This window comes from Delphinus delphis, chromosome 11 (genome assembly GCF_949987515.2).
Source record: "Delphinus delphis chromosome 11, mDelDel1.2, whole genome shotgun sequence".
Lineage (NCBI taxonomy): Eukaryota > Metazoa > Chordata > Mammalia > Artiodactyla > Delphinidae > Delphinus > Delphinus delphis.
In genome coordinates this window covers 27,357,632-27,377,906 of record NC_082693.1, presented here as the reverse complement: position 1 = coordinate 27,377,906, position 20,275 = coordinate 27,357,632, and the positions used below count along the sequence as shown (strand labels likewise).

Below are 20,275 nucleotides of genomic sequence, written 5' to 3'. Positions count from 1 at the left end.
TGCCCGTCCCTGGGGTCCGCGCTGATAGCCGCGGCTCACGCCCATCTCTGGAGCTAGTTTAGGCGGTGTTCTGAATCTCCTCTCCCTGCGCACCATGAAACAAAGAGGCAAGAAAAAGTCTCTTGCCTCTTTGGCAGTTCCAGGCCTTTTCCCAGACACACTCCCAGCTAGCCGTGGTGCACTAACCCCCTTCAGGCTGTGTTCACGCCACCAACACCAGTCCTCCTCCTGGGATCCGACCGAAGCCCGAGCCTCAGCTCCGAGGCCCCGCCCGCCCCGGCGCATGAGCAGACAAGCCTCTCAGGCTGGTGAGTGCTGGTCGGCACCGATCCTCTGTGCGGGAAAGCACTGAAAGCACTTTTCCCTCCGCACCCCTGTTGCTGCGCTCTCCTACGTGGCTCTGAAGCTTCCCCCTTCCGCCACCCGCAGTCTCTGCCCGCGAAGGGGCTTCCTAGTGTGGGGAATCTTTCCTCCTTCACAGCTCCCTCCCACTGGTGCAGGTCCCGTCCCTATTCTTTTGTCTCTGTTTTTCTTTTTCTTTTTTTTTCTTTCTCCCTACCCAGGTACGTGGGGAGTTTCTTGCCTTTGGGAGGTCTGAGGTCTTCTGCCTGCGTTCAGTAGGTGTTCTGTAGGAGTTGTTCCACATGTAGATGTCAAGGCACCTCTTAAATTTCCATTTTCCACATGAAGTAGTTGAGGCTTCCTGAGGCAAGATGTCCGCAGCAATAAAGCCAGTAAATGACAGAGCCAGAATTCAAAACCTCAGATTCTCAGACTCCAAATGCCATATTCTTTTCCCTAGACATGTTCTTTAAAAGAAAATCCAAGAGGATGGCTAGAGATTTGCTCCCTGGTGTCTTCAGAGGCTCTCAAGACAGCTCCGCAGGAGACGCTAGGAATCTTCAGTTCTCATCACCTTTGACCGAGGTCTCCCTTCATTGTGAACTAATTAGCTCTTTGGTTCCATTACCTTGCCTCTCTCAGTCTCCATAGAGGAAAATGGCATTTTAAAAATGTGATGGAAAGCCATTTCCGCCAGCTGTGGTCACAGGGCTAATTATTATCTCTGTGTTGGATGAGGCAAGTCTTTTGGAATATTTGGTGTATCTGTGATGACAAAAAGCCCAGCAACCACTTGAGGGAGGGTCAGTGTCTTCACTCAAGCAAGGAAAGTGTCTTTTCAATAATACCCCCTAATCATTGTCACCTGTCTCCGCTGAGACCTGGTGCGGCAGGGATGGGTGGAAGAGGCACAGATTCAGAGTTACCCCAATTTTTTGTGTTTGAGAGTCATGCCCAGGAATGAGAAGTCAGAAAAGGAGAAGGCTGTACATCTTCCTTTTTTCTCTTTTTACCTGTATGACATATGGTAAATTACCTATCTTTACAGAGTCTCAGTATCTTGGTAAACTAGAAATTCATAGCATGCAGTAAGCACTGAAACATGCATTTTTTTTAATCGAGGTGAGATTCTGACAACATACAATTAACCTTTTTAAAGTGCACGATTCAGTGGCATCAAATGTATTCACAATGCTGTGTAATCATCACCTCTCTCTAGCTTCAAAACATTTTCATCACCTCAGAAGAACATGGGTATCCATTAGCTCCCCAGTCACCCCTCCTCTACCCCCTGACCAACACTAATCTACTTTTTGTCCCTATGGATTTGCTTATTGTGGGTATTTCATATAAAAAGAATCATACAGGGACTTCCCTGGTGGGCCAGTGGTTAAGACTCTGCACTTGTACTGCAGGGGGGCACGGGTTCAATCCCTGTTTAGGGAACTAAGATCCCACAAGCCACATAGTGTGGCCCAAAAATAAATAAATAAATGATAAATAAAAAATAAAAAGAATCATGCAATATGTGACATTTCCATATGGTTTCTTTTACCTACAGTAATGATTTTGAGGTTCATCCATCTTGTAGCATGTAGCAGTTTTTCAACCCTTTTTACAATTGAATAAAATTCCACTGTATGGATTTACCACACTCTGTTTATCCACTCATCAGTTGATGGACATTTGGGTTGTTTCCACCCTTTGGCTACTGTGAATAGTGCTGCTGTGAGCATTCATGATCAAATATTTACATTTTAATGATGATTATGATGAATACTATTATTAATCATGTATATTAATTATATAATTAAGTAAGTACTATTTATTTAATCCTATTAAGTTATATTTTTAAATATAGTTGACCCTTGAACAACACGGGCAAACTGTGAAGGCCCACTTGTACACGGATTATTTTCAATAGTAATACTACAGTGCTACACGATCCACATTTGGTTGAAACTGAGAATTCAGATCCTCAGATTAGGAGGAACGACTGATATGGAAGGCAGACTCTAGGTTATATCTGGATTTTCAACTGTGTCGGGGTCAGTGCCCCAACCTCTGCATTGTTCAAGGGTGAACTGTACTGTTATTAACTCTTTATATTAACACTAATTATCATAATATAAATATATGTTAATAGAATAATATTAATATTATTTATACTAATAAACATGTGATTTGCCCACAGAGCCAGTCAGACCCAGGCACAAGAAGAATGCTCACTCCTTGATTTTTCTCTATTAAAAAAAGAAAAGAGGGGCTTCCCTGGTGGCGCAGTGGTGGGGAGTCCGCCTGCCAATGCAGGGGACGTGGGTTCGTGCCCCGGTCCGGGAAGATCCCGCATGCCGCGGAGCGGCTGGGCCCGTGAGCAGTGGCTGCTGAGCCTGCACGTCCAGAGCCTGTGCTCCACAACGGGAGAGGCCACAGCAGTGAGAGGCACCGCCAAAAAAAAAAAAAAAAGAAAAGAAAAGAAAAAAGAAAAAAAGATGGGAATTCCCTGGTGGTCTAGTGGTTAGGATTTGGCCTTTCACTTCTGTGGCCCAAGTTCAATCCCTGGTGGGAGAACTGAGATCCTGCGAGCCACGTGGTATGGCCAAAGAAAAGAAAAAAGAAAATTCAAGAGTACTGCACAAATTTTTCTGTTTATTCTATGATATTTTGCATCTGGTTTCTCCAAGTTTCATCTGGTCTTCAAGAAATGACATACCACTGCTATCTCAGAGTTAAATAATCCATTTAGCTATCTCTTTGTTGAAGAGACTTCCTTAAACTCTGCAAATAATAAGCTTGGTTATATTGTCAGTCATTCTGATATGAAACTTCTCTTAATTTATCTTAATAACCTCTATCATATACAGAAATTTTCTCTCTCACTCTATTAGACCCAGACTTTCTCAACCTACATTCCAGTCCGGTATTAGCATAAATGGAACTAACTTGTTATTATAACTGTTAACAATTTCATTATGACTAGCTAATATTATAGTAGCCACCACCTTCAGTCCTATAACTACAGCCATATTAACTTCTCCAAACCTTCCATGCATGTCCTTTCATAATTTTATTTCTTTGCTCATGCAGTGCCACTCACCTGAAATACCTTTTCCTCCATTTCTTCACCTGACAAACTTCCTTTCATCCTTTAGGATGCAACTGAAAGAAATTTTTGTGATGCTATCCCAGATACCTCAAGCTGAGTTCCTTGCTTAAATTGTTGTATTAAGGTTCTATTGTCCTACTGGGGAAGAGATCAAGATGATGGAGTAGGAGGAGGTGGAAATCACCTTACCCCATGAACACATCAAAAGTACATCTAGGGCTTCCTTGGTGGTGCAGTGGTTGAGAGTCCGCCTGCCGTTGCAGGGGACATGGGTTTGTGCCCCGGTCCAGGAGGATCCCACATGCCGCGGAGCAGCTGGGCCCGTGAGCCATGGCCATTGAGCTTGCGCGTCCGGAGCCTGTGCTCCGCAACGGGACAGGCCACAACAGTGAGAGGTCGGCATACCGCAAAAAAAAAAAAAAAAAGTACATCTACATGTGGAACAATTCTCACTGAAAACTAACTGGAGACTGGCAGAAAGACTCCTGTACAACCAAGGCTGTAAGAAAGTTCCACACAGAATCAGGTAGTAAGGGAAGAGAAATAATCAGGTTGGGACCTGTGCCCCTGGAAGGAGACTCAGAAGAGGAGGGGGATTGCACAGGAAGAGATCCTCCCTGGGCAGTGAGTGGTTCAAGCCACATACTGGGCACCCCAGCCCTGGGATCTGACATGAGGAACACAAGTCTCCTTGGCTGGTTGGAGGGCCATTGAGACTAACAGGAAGGCTGTGGGAAGCCTGGACTCTGCTCTTGAGGAACACACACATGCTTGCGTAATCCCAAAACAGGGCATAGAGGGCAGATTGAAAGTGCACAAGATGCTAACCAGTTTCCTGCAACCATGCCAGCACGTGCCACAGCCCAAGGCAAGTGCCTGCTCCAGCCCCACTTGCTTCATGACACAGCTGCACACTGGGGTAAGGGCTGCTGAGACTGAGAGGAGAGCTCAGCTGTGAGGGACAAAGGTGGCTCAGACCCAGAGCAGCATCTGACCAAGGCAGGGGCAGCCATTACTGGTGATTATGCAGGCAGAACCCCAGAAGAGGTCCAGGTTTCTGACTGTTGCTGGGACTGCCACAGCCCACTCCAAGACCTACCTGAGCACATGAACCAGCCACTCTTGCTCCAGCTCTGCTCCCCTCTGGGGCAAGGGTGCTTCTGTGGGATGGGGAAAGGAGCACACATTTAAAAGGAATAGAGCCAGCTGGGAAATGACCCTCAGGGCTTCTTCTTCAGAAACTTGGGACATGACCCCACTCCCAATAGGGTGGTGCTGGCCACTGAGAAGAGGAAAAGCCCCAGGTCACACGTGGCTCTGGCCCTGCCCCTCCATCTCCAGCCCCACATCCTACCAAGGTGATAGCTGCCAACACACCCTGGGGAAAGATGTGGCCTGTGCTCATTTCAGATCTAATTCTCCCACCAAAGCCACTGGGAGTGTGCAGACAGCATAGGGGCACTCCCATATAAAGACAGCCCTTCAAAACAGCAACAGGTAACTGTTTCACCTACTTTCATAGAGACAGAGAAAGTTAAGCAAAATGAGCAGACAGAGGAATTTGTTTCAATAAAAATAACAAAAGAAATCCCCCCCAAAAAACAATTAATGAAACAGAAATAAATAATTTACCAGAAAAAGAGTTCAGAACATTAGTAATAAGAATGCTAACTAAATTATGGAGAGGAATAGATGAACACATGGAGAAATTTAACAAAGGACTAGAAAATATAAAAAAGAACCAGTCAGAATGGAAGAATACAATAACTGAAATGAAAAACACACTAGAAGGAAGTAACAGCACACTAGGAGATACAAAAGAACACATAAGTAATCTGAAAGATAGAATAATGGAAATTACCCAATCAGAACAGAAAAAAAAAAAAAGAAAATAGTTTAAGGGACCTCTGAGACAACATCAAGTGTACCAGCATTCACATTATCAGGGTACCAGAAGAAGAAGAGAGAGAGAAGGGGCTCAAAATGTATTTGATGAAATTATGGCTGGAAACATCCCAAACATGAAGAAGAAAACAGATATTCAAGTACAGAAAACACAGAGAGTCCCAAATAAGATGAGTCCAAACAGACCCACACCAAGACATATCACACTTAAAATGACAAAAGTTAGTTAAAGAGAGCATTCTAAAGGCAGTAAGAGAAAAACAAAGAGTCATAAATAAGAGAATGCCCATAAGGTTGTAAGCTGATTTTTATGCAGAAAATTTGCAGACCAGAAGGGAGTGACATGATATATTCAAAGTGCTTAAAGCAAAAAACCTACAGCCTAGGAACTCTAAACAGCAAGATTATCATTTAGAATTGAAGGAGAGGTAAAGAACTTCTCAGACAAGCAAAAATTAAAGGGTTCATCAATACTAAACCTACTCTAAAAGAAATGGTAAAGGGTCTTCTCTAAGTAGAAATGAAAATGTTATAATAAGAAGTATCTATAGGAAAGGAAAAATCTACTGGTAAAAGTGAAAATATATAAAAAGGCTAAGAATCAACCTCTTAAGCTAGTACAAAGATTAAAAGAAAAAAAACTAAAATCAACTATAACTACAATAATTAGTATAGGAATAAACATGAAGATGTAAAATGTGACATCAAAAACATAAAATGTGGGGGGAGGGAACTTAAAAGTGGAGATCTTTTAGAATGTGTTTAAACTTAAATGACTATCAGTTTAAAACAAGTAGATATCGTTATTGGTCAAAATATATGAACCCCATGATAACCACAAATCAAAAACCTATAATAAGGGCTTCCCTGGTGGTGCAGTGGTTAAGAATCTGCCTGCCAATGCAGGGGACACTGGTTCGAGCCCTGGTCCAGGAAGATCTCACATGCCACAGAGCAACTAAGTCTGTATGCTACAACTACTGAGCCTGTGCTCTAGAGCCCACGAGCCACAACTACTGAGCCCATGTGCCACAACTACTGAAGCCCATGTGCCTACAGCCTGTGCTCTGCAACAAGAGAAGCCACCACAATGAGAAGCCTGTGCACCACAATGAAGAGTAGCCCCTACTCACCACAACTAGATAAAGCCTGCTCACAGCAATGAAGACCCAATGCAGCCAAAAAATAAATAAATAAAATAAATTTATTTTTTAAAAAATTATAATAAATACACAAAAACTAGAGAGAAACAAACACAAGTACACCACTAAAGAAAAACATCAAACCATAAGGGAAGAAACTAAAACAAGAATAGAAAGAGAAGAACTACAAAAACAACCAGAAAACAAGTAATAAAATTGTAATAAGTACACATCTATCAATAATCACTTAGATGTCAATGGACTAACTACTCCAATTGAAACACAGAGTGGCTGATTTGATTTAAAAAAAAGAAAACCAAGACTCACCTATATGCTGCTTACAAGAGACACTTCAGAGCTAAAAAGATACAGAGACTGAAAGTGAAGGTATGGAAAAAGATATTTCATGCAAATGGAAATGACAAGAAAGCAGAGGTAGCAATACTCATATCAGACCACAGACTTTAAAACAAAGTCTATAGCAAAAATAAAAAGAAGGGTATTATATAATGATAAAGGGATCAATACAAGAAGAGAATATAACACTCATTAACATCTATGCACCTAATACAGGATCATCTAAATATAGAAAGCAAATATTAACAGACATAAAGGGAAAATTTGACAATAATACAATAATCGTAAGGGACTTGAACACCCCAATTACATCAGTGGACAGAAAATCCAGACAGAAAATCAATAAGAAAAAAGTGGTCTTAAATGACACATTAAACCAGTTGGACTTAATAGATATTCCATCCAAAAACAGCAGAATACACATTCTTTTCAAGTACACAGGATAAATCTCATGCTAGGCCACAAAACAAATCTCAACAAATTTAAGAGGATAGAAATTATATCAAGCATTTTGTTTTGAACCACAATGGTATAAAACTAGAAATCGATTACAGGAAGAAAAGTGGGAAAAGCACAAACATGAACACTGAAAAATATGCTACTAAGAAACCAACAGGTCAATGAAGAAATCAAAAAGGAAATCAGAAAATACATCCAGACAAACAAACAAAACCCCACAACTTTCCAAAATCTTTGGGATGCAGCAAAAGCATCTAATAAACTTCTAATAAGGAAGTTTATAGCAATACAGGCCTAACTCAAGAAACAAGAAAAATCTCAAATAAACAATCTAACCTACCATCTACAGGAATTAGAAAAAGAAGAGCAAACAAGCTCAAAGTCAACAGAAGGCAGGAAATAATAAAGATTAGAGAGGAAATAAACAGTGATTAAAAATGAATAGGAAAAATACAGTGAAAATAAGAGCTGTTTTTTTAAGATAAACAAAATTGATAAACATTTAGCCAGGTTCATCAAGAAAAGGAGAGAGGACCCAAATAAACAAAATGAGAAATGAAAGAGGAGAAATAACAACCAGTATCACAGAGATTTTTAAAAATCATAAGAGAATATTACAGTTACGTGCCAACAAATTAGACAACCTAGGAGACATGGACAAATTTCTATAAATGTACAACCTTTCAAGACTGAATCAGGATGGTGAAAATGAACTTCTAATTTAAAAAAACTCCCAGCAAACAAAAGTCCAGGACTGAATGGCTTCACAGAGGAATTCTACAAAACATATAAATAAGAGCTTTCCTTCTCAAACTATTCAAAAAAATTGAAGAAGATGGAAAATTCCCAAATTCATTCTATGAGGCCACCATTACCCAGATACCAAAAAGAAAGAAAGATGCTACAAAAAAAAGAAAATTACTGGCCAATATCTCTGATGAATACAGATGAAAAATTTTTCTCAATAAAATATTAGCAATCTGAATTGAACAATATATAAAAAGGATAATACAGCATGAACAAGCAGGATTTATCCCAGGGATGTAAAGATGGCTCAATATCCACAAATCCATCGATGTGATATGCCACATTAATAAACTGAAGCATAAAAATCATATGATCCTCTCAATGGATATGGAAAAAGCATTTGACAAAATTCAACATCTATTCATGATAAAAACTCTCACCAAAGTTGGTATAGAGGGAAAACATATCTCAATATAATAAAGGCCATGTATGAGAAACCCACAGCTAACATCATACTCAATGGTGAAAAGCTGAAAGCCCTTCCTCTAAAATCAGAAACAAGACAAGGATTCCTAATCTTGAAGTTTCTATTTAACATAGTATTGGAAGTCCTAGCCACAGCAATCAGACAAGAAAAAAAAAAAAGTCATCCAAATTGGAATGGAAGAAGTAAAACTGCCACTATTTGTAGATGACATGATAATATGTATAGAAAGCTCAAAAGTTTCCACCAAAACATTGTTAGAACTAATAAATGGATTCAGTTAATTTGCAGGATTAAAGATTAATATACATAAATCTATTGCTTTTCTATACACTAATAATGAACTATCAGAAAGAGAAAGCAAGAACACTACCCTGTTTAAAATCACATCAAGAAAGGTAAAATATCTAGAAATAAACTTAACCAAGGAAGTGAAAAACCTATACTCTGACAACTATAAAACATTGATAAAGGAAATTGAAGAGGATACAAAGAAATGAAAAGATATCCCATACCCTTGAATTGGAAGAATTAATATTGTTAAAATAGCCATATTACCCAAAGCAACCTACAGATTTAATGCAACCCTTCCCTATCAAAATACTAATGACATTTTTTACAGAACTAGAACAAATAATCCTAAAATTTTTATGGAACCACAAAAGATCCCAAATAGCCAAAGTAATCTTGAGAAAAAAGAATAAAGCTGAGGTATCATGCTCCCTGACTTCAGGCTATACTACAAAGCTGCTGTAATCCAAACAACATGGTATTGGCACAAAAACAGACACAACGATCAATGGAACAGAATAGAGAGAACAGAAATAAACCTCCACATTTGTGGCCAATTAATCTACAACAAAGGAGGTAAGCATATACAATGGAGAAAAGACAGTCTCTTCAATTATTGGTGCTGGGAAAACTGGAGAGCAACATGTAAAAGAATGAGAATAGAACATTTTCTCACACCATAAACAAAAAAAACTCAAAATGGATTAAAGACCTAAATGTGAGCCCTGAAAACATAAAACCCCTAGAAGAGAACACAGGCAGAACACTCTTTGACAAAATTGTAGCAATATTTTTTGTGTCTGTCCCCTAAGGCAAAAGAAACAAAAGCAAAAATAAACAAATAGCACCTAATTAAACTTAAAAGCTTTTGCACAACAAAAGAAACCATCAACAAGATGAAAGACAACCTACTGAATGGGAGAAAATATTTGCAAATTATATAACTGATAAGGGGTTAATATCCAAAATATATAAATAGCTCATACAACTCAACATCCAAAAAAAACTCAATTAAAAAATGAGGAGAAGACCTGATAGATATTTTTCCAAAGAAAATATACAGATGGTCAATAGGCACATGAAAAGATGCTCAACATCGCTAATCACCAGAGAAATGCAAATCAAAACCAATGAGAGATCACCTCATACCTCTCAGAATGGCTATCATCTAAAATATGAGAAAAAACACGTAGGCCAGGATGTGGAGAAAAGGGAACCCTCATACACTGTTGGTTGGAATGTAAATTGGTGTAGCCACTATGGAAATCAGTATGGAGGTTCCTAAAAATATCAAAAATAGATCTACCATGTGATCCAGTAATTTCACTCCTGTGTATTTATCCAAAGAAAATGAAAACAGTAATCCAAAAAGATATATGCTCCTCATGTTCACTGCAACATCATTTACAATAGCCAAGATTTGGAAGCAACTTAAGTGCACATCAGTAGAAGAATGGATAAAGAAGTTGTATATATATAATGAAACATTACTCAGTCATAAAATCTTGGATGGACCTGAGGGTATTATGCTTAGTGAAATAAGTCAGACAGAGAAAGACAAATAGTCTGTCATAACTTATATGTAGAATATTACAAAATAAAACAAATGTATATAAAAAAACAGAAACAGACTCAGAGATATAGAGAAAAAAGGCTGGGTGCCAGTGGGGACAGGGAAGGGGTGGAAAGGCAAGATAGGGGTTGATGATTAAGAGGTACAAACTACTATGTATAAAATAAATAAGCAACAGGAAATATAGTACAGCACAGGGAATATAGTGATTATTTTGTAATACCTTTAAAAGGAGTATAATCTATTAAAATATTGAATCAGTTTGTTGTATACCTGAAAATAATATAACATGTAAATAAATTATACTTCCATAATTAATTAACTAATTAGTTAGTTAAATATTTGGGAAGTGAGGAAAGTTTTTTAAAAATTCTATTGTCCTATTATTTACAAATTATATTGCAAATGTCGGCTTAATTGTCTGTTTCCACTACTGGGCAGTAAGTTTAGGTTAGGATTGATGTATTTGTCATTTATTGATATGTAATATCATATGCAAGGCTTGGCACAGAATAGGTATTCAGTAAAATTTAAGTTCTGAATAGGTGAAATGGTGTAGATATAATATATATGTATTTTGAAATAAATATATCCTCTGCAATGTGCTTTATGTAGGATCTCCCACTTTCTTTTCTCTTCCTGCTTATTCATTATATAAAGATATATGAAATGTTCAAAATGTCAAGCCAGGCCTTGGCAAAATCAATGAGTCCTTTTTTATTTCGTAGTAGGATCATTTTTACTCAGCCACTCATCTGACTTACCTCCTTTACCAACATTATTTTCCAATTTTAAAGTATGATTAGCATTATTTTCAGGATATTAATTTGCTAGAAGTATCCTTTGGTCATTGTTCCCCACATCTTTTTCCCAGTTTTTATTGGACCCTCAGCTTGGCCCTTCTATATCCTTCCCTGACTCCCAGGCCCTTTTTTTCTTTGCCTGTTCTGTCTCCCAGGATGCACTGAATGTTGTAAAATTCTCTAGAGGGGAAAAGCACAAGTTTAATCCTAGTCTTTCAAACTTAAAGGAGTGTCTCTTCCTTACACTAAAACCACCTAAATCTTTTAGAGAATATAAGCAAAACACAGTGGAATAAATGCAGTCACTCATTATGAACAAAAAAACCGAACCAATGTAAGAAAGGACCTCATAGGTAGATGTGTATGAGATAGCACAGAGACTAAAACACAGACCCTGAATCCAACCAAATCTAGGTTGAAATTCTAGATCTACCACTTTCCGTCTGAATTACTTCAATTTCATCATTCATAAATTTGATATAAATATTATACCTATATAGGGACTTCCCTGGTGGCCCAGTGGTTAATAATCTGCCTGCCAATGCAGGGGACATGAGTTCAATCCCTGGTCCAGGAAGATCCCACATGCTGTGAAGCAACTAAGCCCAAGAGCCACAACTACTGAGGCTGTGCTCAAGAGTCCATGAGCCACAACTATTGAGCCCACGCTCTGCAACTACTGAAGCCCACTTGTTTAGAGCCCATGTTCCACAACAAGAGAAGCCATCACAATGAGAAGCCCATGCACTGCAATGAAGAGTAACCCCTGCTCATCACAACTAGAGAAAACCAACATGCAGGAACAAAGACCCAATGCAGCCAAAAATAAATTTTAAATTTCAAAAAAATTATACCTATATCATAAAGTTGTTGTACCTGCCAATTTTCTAGTACCATGGCCTTGGATACCTGTCAAGTAAAACATTTCAGCAAGTTTTTTCCAATTCTAAAATATCCTGTGGTTTTTTTGCCTCACATGTTTCTCTATTTCTTCTCTTGGTTGCTTCCTTAGATTTATAAGAGAGAAGGAGCTAAGTATTGCTGTTTATGACCAGCATTTTAGGTTTGCCATTGATTGACCTTTCTTGCCTCCTAAGTTCCACATCCTCACAGGCACATACACAAAAACTAACTATAGCCCTCCAAAAACTCTCAAAGCAGCTAAACTGCTTTCTTTTGGATAGAGATGTTCCTAGACAGAAGATTAGATTGAATATTGTCTTCACTATATCAGAAACAGTTGTTTCTAGTCTTCCAGGTGATAAAGCATCAGAGAAGGTAACTGAAATTTTACTCAGCAATGTTTTAAAACTCACTAGAAAATTGTGATTACTTATATGTTATTCCACTTAAAATATGGAGATTTTTAAAGGAGAATTCAAAGGGAAATCAAACAATATAAACATAATATCTAAAACCTTTTTAAAAATTAGAATGAATGAAAAACTATACACCAAGAAACTGGACAACCTAGATGAAATGGAAAAATTCTGAGTCACATACAACTTACTGACTGAAGAAATTCAGAAATTCAGAAATTTCTTACTGAATCAGGAAGAAATAAAAAATCTGAAGAGACTTATTACTAATAAGGAGATTGAATCAGTAATCAAAAATCTACCAGCAAAGAAAATCCCAGGACCAGATGGCTTCACTGGTAATTTTATCAAACATTTAAAGAAGAAATAACACCAATTCTTCTCAAGCTGTTAAAAAAAATCAAAGAGGAGGAAACATTCCCAACTTGATTTTATGAAGCCAGCGTTTTTCTGATACCATAACCAGAAAAGGATATTACTAGTAAAGGAAACTACTAGCCATTACCCCTGATGAATATAAATGTAAAAAATTCTCAGTAAAATACTAGCAAAACAAATTCAGCAGCACAGTAAAAGGACCATACACCATGATCAACTGTGATTTATCCCTGAGATGTAAGGCTGGTCCAACATACACAAATGAATCAATGTGATACATCACATTAGTGGAATGAAAGAAAAGAACCATATTATCATCTAAATAGAAGTAGAAAAAGCATCTGACAATATCCATTCATGATAAAAACTGTTAACAAATTAGGCATAGAAAGAGCATTCCTCAATATAATAAAGGCCATATATGATAAGCCCATAGCTAACATCATACCCAATGATGAAAGGTTGAAAACTTTTCCTCTAAGATCAGAAAAAAGACAAATGTGCCCACTTTCACCACTCCTATTGAACATAGTAGTAGAAGTCCTAGGTAGGGCAATCAGGCAATGAAAAGAAATTTAAAGAATCAGAATTGGAAAAGAAGAAGTAAAATTGTCTCTATTTGCTGATAAAGATTTTATAGAGAGAAAATACTAAAAACTCAAGCAAAGAACTGTTAGATTTAATCAATGAATTCATTAAAGTTGCAGGATGCAAAATTAACATACAGAAAAACAGTAGCATTTTTATACATAAACAAAGAATTTTCAGAAAAAGACTAAAAGAAATTGATCCCATATACAATTGCATAAAAAATAATAAAAACTTAGTAATAAATTTAACTAAGGAGGTGAAAGAGGTCTACTCTGAAAGCTAAAAAACATTGATGAAAGAAATTGAATAAGACATAAATAAATGGAAAGGATCCTGTGTTCATGAATCAGAAGAATTAATATTGTTAAAACAGTAATACTACCAAAGGCCAACACTAGCCTGGGAACCTGTCCTCATGCACCAGTGGGTGGACACCAGGCTATGGACCACCTGAGCCCTAAGCTGGCCCACCAGCAGGTGGACAACAGACTAGAGACACCTTGATACCCACAGCCAGCAGCCCAAAGATCTAACACCAACCACCAGTGGTTCAGCACTAGCCTTTGAAACAGACCCTGCCCACCAACAGGCAAACACCAGTTCTAGGATTCTAGGACTTCAGCCAGTTCCCCTGGCATGCTGACCCACCTACAAGGAGCCAGCAGCCCCTGAATAAAGCAGGACCTGGCAACCAAATGGGCCAGGAGCCAGTCACACTCATCAGTGTGCCCACAATAATAGTTGGACCCACCAATACAGAGAGCCCATTCAGCCCACATAGGAGATACCACTAGAGCATATAGCTCTGGTGAACAGAGGGGAGTGTGTTGCTGGAACCTACAGAATGTGTCCTACATAAGGTCACTTCTCCAAGATCAGGAAATGTAACTGACCTACCTAATATATAAAATAAAAATAGATAATCAGGCCAAATGGAGTGACAGAGAAAAAATTTTTTTTTTTTTTTTTTTTTTTTTTTTTGCGCGGTACGCGGGCCTCTCACTGCCGTGGCCTCTCCCGTTGCAGAGCACAGGCTCCGGACGCGCAGGCTCAGCGGCCATGGCTCACGGGCCCATCCACGGCATGTGGGATCTTCCTGGACCGGGGCACGAACCCGTGTCCCCTGCATCGGCAGGCGGACTCTCAACCACTGTACCACCAGGGAAGCCCGAGAAAAAATTTTTAATGAAGGAAGAAGACAAAACACCAGAAGAAGAACTAAGCCAAATGGAGATAAGCAATTTGTCCAAAAATAGTTAAAGCTAATGATCAAAAAGATGCTGAATAAACTCAGGAGAAGATTGAACGAACAGGGTGAGAACATTAACAGAGAGTTAGAAAATATTAAGAAGAACAAAACAGAGATGAAGAATACAATAACTCAAAAAATACACTAGAAGGAATCAACAATTGATTAGATAATACAAAGAAATGGATAAGTGAACTGGAAGACAGAGTAGTAGAAATCACTCAAGTTGATCAGAAGAAAGAAAGTTTTAAAAACATGAGGACAGTTTCAAAGACCTCTAGGACAAAATTAAATGTACTAACATTCTCATTATAGGGGTCTCCGAATGAGAAAAGAGAGAAAGGGGTTGATAACATATTTGTAGACTTAATAGTTGAAAATCTCTTTAACCTGAGAAAGGAAGCAGTTATCTAGGTGAAGGGAGCACAGAGAGCCACAAAGAATATCAACCCAAAGAAGACAAATCAAGATGCATTGAATTAAAATGGCAAAAGTTAAGGACAAAGAGAGAATAGAATATTAAAAGCAGCAAGGGAAAAAGCAACAAGTTACATACAAGGGAACTCCTGTAAGACAATCAGCTGAATATTCAGCAGAAACACTGCAGGCCAAAAGGGAACAGTACAATAATTTTAAAGTAATGAAAGAGAAAAACCTACAACAAATAATACACTACCTGACAAGGATATCACTCAGATTTGAAGGAAATATAAACAGTTTTACAGACAAGCAAAATCTAAAAGAGTTCACTACCATCTAACCATCTCTACAGGAAATCTTAAAGGGACTCTTTTAAGTGGAAAATATCCCAACTAGAAATATGAAAACTTAAAAAGGAAAAATCTCATTGGTGAAGGTAAAGATAGTAGATGAACCACTTACAAAATTAGAAGGAAGATTAAATAACAAAAATAGTAAAATAACCTATATCCACAAAAAGTAGTTAGAAGAAACAAAAAAAACAAATAGATGAAAAGCATGTCAAAAACATTAAAAGAGGAAGGGGAGTAAAAAATGCAGTGTTGTTAAAATGTGCTTGAACTTAACAGCATCAATGTAAAATACTCATGTATTTACAAATATTGCTTTACATAAATATCATGATAACCATAAACCAAAAATCTCAAATAGATACACACAAAAAAAGATAAAGGAATCCAAATGTAAAATTAAACATGGTTATCAAATAACAAGGGAAGAGAGAAGAACAAAGAAGAAGAAAGGAACAAAAGATAATTTTTAAAAATTGAAAAACAATTAACAAAATAGCAATAAGTACATACCTATCAATAATTCCTTTAAATGGAAATGGACTAAATGCTCCAATAAAATGATATAGAGTGGCTGAATGGATAATAAAACCAAGACCCATACATATGTTGCCTACAAGATGCTCATTTCAGATCTAAAGACACACTCAGACTGGAAGTGAGAGGATGGAAAAGGTATTTCATGTAAATGGAAACAAATGAAAGCCAGGTTATGTATACTTAGACAAAATAGACTTTAAAACAAAGACTATAATAATGCACCAAACATAGGAACGCTTATTGTATATATGTATTACAGAAAATTTTATTGACGTAAAGGGAGAAACTGACAGTAACATAATAATAGTAGAGGACTTTAACTTCCAACTTACCTCAATGGACAAATCATCCATAGAGAAAATCAATAAAGAATTACTGGCCTTAAATGACACATTAAACCAGATGTAATTAATTGATATATAGAGAGCATCCATAAGCAACAGAGTACACTTTATTTTCAAGTGCATATGGAACATTCTCCAGGATAGATCACATGCTAGGCAACAAAACAAGCCTTGGTAAATTTAATAAAAGTGAAATCATATCAAGCATCTTTTACAACCACAACACAATGACAGTAGAAATTAACAATAAGAAAAAAACTGAAAAAAAGCTGACAAACATGTGGAGACTAAACAATATACTACTAAATAACCAATGTATCACTGAAGAAATCAAAGAGGAAACTAAAAATTACCTAGAGTCAAATGAAAATGAAAACATAACAATCCAAAACCTATGGGAAGCAGTAAAAAGCAGTGCTAAGAGGGGAGTTTGTAGTGATATAAGCATACCTCAGGAAACAAGAAAAATCTCAAATAAACAACCTAACCTTACACCTAAAGCAACTAGAGAAAGAAGAACAAACAAAACCCAAATTTAGTAGAAGTAAAGAAATCATAAAGATCAGAGCACAAATAAATAAAATAAAGACTAAAAACTCAGTAGAAAAGATCAATGAAACTAAAAGTTAATTCTTTGAAAAGATTTTTTTAATGATACCTTTAGCCAGACTCATCAAGAAAAAGGGAGAGGGACCAAATCAATAAAATCAGAAGTGACAAAGGAGAAGGTACAACTGACACCACAGAAATAGAAAGGATCATAAGAGACTACTATGAACTACCATACAACAATAATATGGACAACCTAGAAGAAATGGACAAATTCTTAGAAATGTACACTCTCCCAAGACTGAGCCAGGAAGAAATAGAAAATGTGAACTGACCAATTACCAGTAATGAAACTGAATCAGTAATTTTAAAACTCTGAACAAATAAAAGTCCAGGACCTGATGGCTTCACAGGTGAATTCTATCAAATATTTAGAGAAGAGTTTGCACCTTTCCTGAAATTATTCCAAAAATTGCAGAGGAAGGAATATTTCTGAACTCATTCTATGAGGCCATCATCACCCTGATACCAAAACCAGACAAAGATATCACAGAAAAAGAATATTACAGGCTGATATCACTGATGAATCTAGATGTAAAAATCCTCGACAAAATATTAGCAACCTGAATTCAACAATACAGTAAAAGGATTATACACCACAATCAAGTGGGATTTGTCCCAGGGATGCAAGAATTTTTCAATATCCACAAATTAATGTGATATACCACATTAACAAATTGAAAAAATAAAAACCATATGATCATCTCAATAAATGCAGAAAAAGCTTTTGACAAAATTCAATACAATTTATGATTAAAAATCTCCAGAAAGTGGGCATAAAGGGAACCCATCTCAATATAATAAAGGCCATATACAAAAAACCCACAGCAAACATCATTCTCAATGGTGAAAAACTGAAAGCATTTCCTCTAAGATCAGGAACGAGACAAGGATGCTCACTCTTGCCACTTTTATTCAAAATAATACTGAAAGAGCTAGCCACAGCACTCAGCCAAGAAAAAGAAATTTTAAAAATTCAAGTTGGGAAGGAAGAAGTAAAACTTTCACTGTTTGCAGATGACATGATACCTCACATAGAAAATCCTAAAGACACCATCAGAAAACTACTAGAGCTCAGCAACAAAATCTGTGAAGTTGCAGGATACAAACTTAATATACAAATATCTATTGCATTTCTATACACTAACAATGAACTATCAGAAACAGAAATTAAGGAAACAATCTCATCTGCCATCACATCGAAAAGATAATATACCTAGGAATAAACCTACTTAAGGATGTAAAAACCTGTACTCAGAAAACTATAAGACACTGATGAAAGAAATTAAAGACAACACAGATGGAAAGATATATTGTGTTCTTAGATTGGAAGAATTAATATTGCTGAAATGAACATACTACTTAAGACAACCTACACCTTCAATGTAATCCCTATGAAAATACCAAGAGCATTTTTCACAGAACTAGAATAAATAATTCTAAAATTTGTATGGAAATACAAAGACCCCAAGTAGCAAAAACAATCTGGAAAAAGAAGAGCAGAGCAAAAGAAATCATGCTCCCTGACTTCAGGCTACACCCCAAAGCTATGGTTATCAAAGCAGTATGGTACTGGCACAAAAACAGACACATAGATCAATGGAACAGAATAGAGTCCAGAAATAAACCCACGCACTTATGGTCAATTAATCTCTGACAAAGGAGGCAAGAATATACAATGGATAAAAGACAGTCTCTTCAATAAGTGGTGCTGGGAAAACTAGAAAGCTACTTGTAAAAGAATGATATGAGAACATTTTCTCACAACATACTCAAAAACATTCAAAATGGGTTAAAGACCTAAATGTAAGACTGGAAGCCATAAAACTCCTAGAAGAAAACATAGGCAGAACATTTTTTGATATAAATCATAGCAATATTTTTTGGATATGTCTCCTAAAGCAAAGGAAATAAAAGCAAAAATAAACCAATGGGGGCTTCCCTGGTGGTGCAGTGGTTGAGAGTCTGCCTGCCGATGCAGGGAACACGGGTTCATGCCCCGGTCCGGGAAGATCCCACATGCCACGGAGTGGCTGGGTCTGTGAGCCATGGCCGCTGAACCTGTGCGTCTGGAGCCTGTGCTCCACAACGGGAGAGGCCACAGCAGTGAGAGGCCTGCGTATCACAAAATAAATAAATAAACCAATGGGACCTAATTAAACTTAAAATCTTTTGCACAACAAAGGAAACCACTGACAAAACAAAAAGACAATCTACTGAATGGGAGAAAATATTTGCAAATGAAAGACTGATAAAGGGTTAATATCGAAAATGTACAAGGAACTCATACAACTCATCACCAAAAAAAACAAAAACAAAACAAAACCTATTAAAAAATATGCAGGGTGTTGGCCTTGTTCTCCGCTTTTGTTTCTCTTTTTGCAGATGCCACCCTGCTCTCATCAGCCTCTGGCCTGCCATCTCCTTGAGTCCTAACACCACACCTTCAATTAAGTTGCAGAGTTCTGGTGAAGAGATATTTGAAGTTGATGTTGAAATTGCAAAACAATCTGTGACTATTAAGACCATTTTGGAAGACTTGGGAATGGATGATGAAGGAGATGATGATCGAGTCCGCTTGACAAATGTTAATGCAGCAATATTAAAAAAAGGTCATTCAGTGGTGCAACCACCACAAGGATGATCCTCCTCCTGAAAGTTGACCAAGGAATATTTTTGAGCTTATACTGGTAGCAAACTACTTAGACATCAAAGGTTTGCTTGATGTTACCTGCAAGACTGTTGCCAATATGATCAATATGTTGCCTGAGGAGATTCGAAAGACATTCAATATCAAAAATGATTTTACTGAAGAAGAGGAAGCCCAGGTACGCAAAGAGAACTAGTGGTGGGAGGAGAAGTGAAATTTTGTGTTTGATGCTGTAACACTGTAAGGATTGTTCCAAATACTAGTTGAACTGCTTTGTTTATAATTGTTAATATTAGAAAAACAGTCCACAAATGCAGCAGCAAATCAGTTGTATTAGCAGAATGTTGCCCTCATTGCATGTGTAGTTTCAGTACAGATTCCAAACTTATGTCTCAGTTTCTTCTAGTATGACCAAAAGTTCATTTTTCTTTGCTCTGAATAAAATTGAACTGTAGGTTCTCTATAGAAGTGGCATTTTGGGCTTTCCCTCTTTTTGTAAAGCAATTTCTGCCTAGTTTATTGTCCAGTTACCTTTAGTTTAGTGACTTGGCATTGTAAATAAAACAACTTGCAAAAAATTTTCTGAAATAGAATTAACATATTATCTTTATTTATG

General features: G+C 37.3%; 1 pseudogene; it reads left to right on the top strand.

Moving 5' to 3' along the window:
- The window catches only part of LOC132434262 (S-phase kinase-associated protein 1 pseudogene), a 32,851-nt pseudogene extending 12,809 nt beyond the window's left edge, over nucleotides 1–20,042 (top strand).
- The last annotated feature ends 233 nt before the right edge of the window (nucleotides 20,043–20,275 follow it).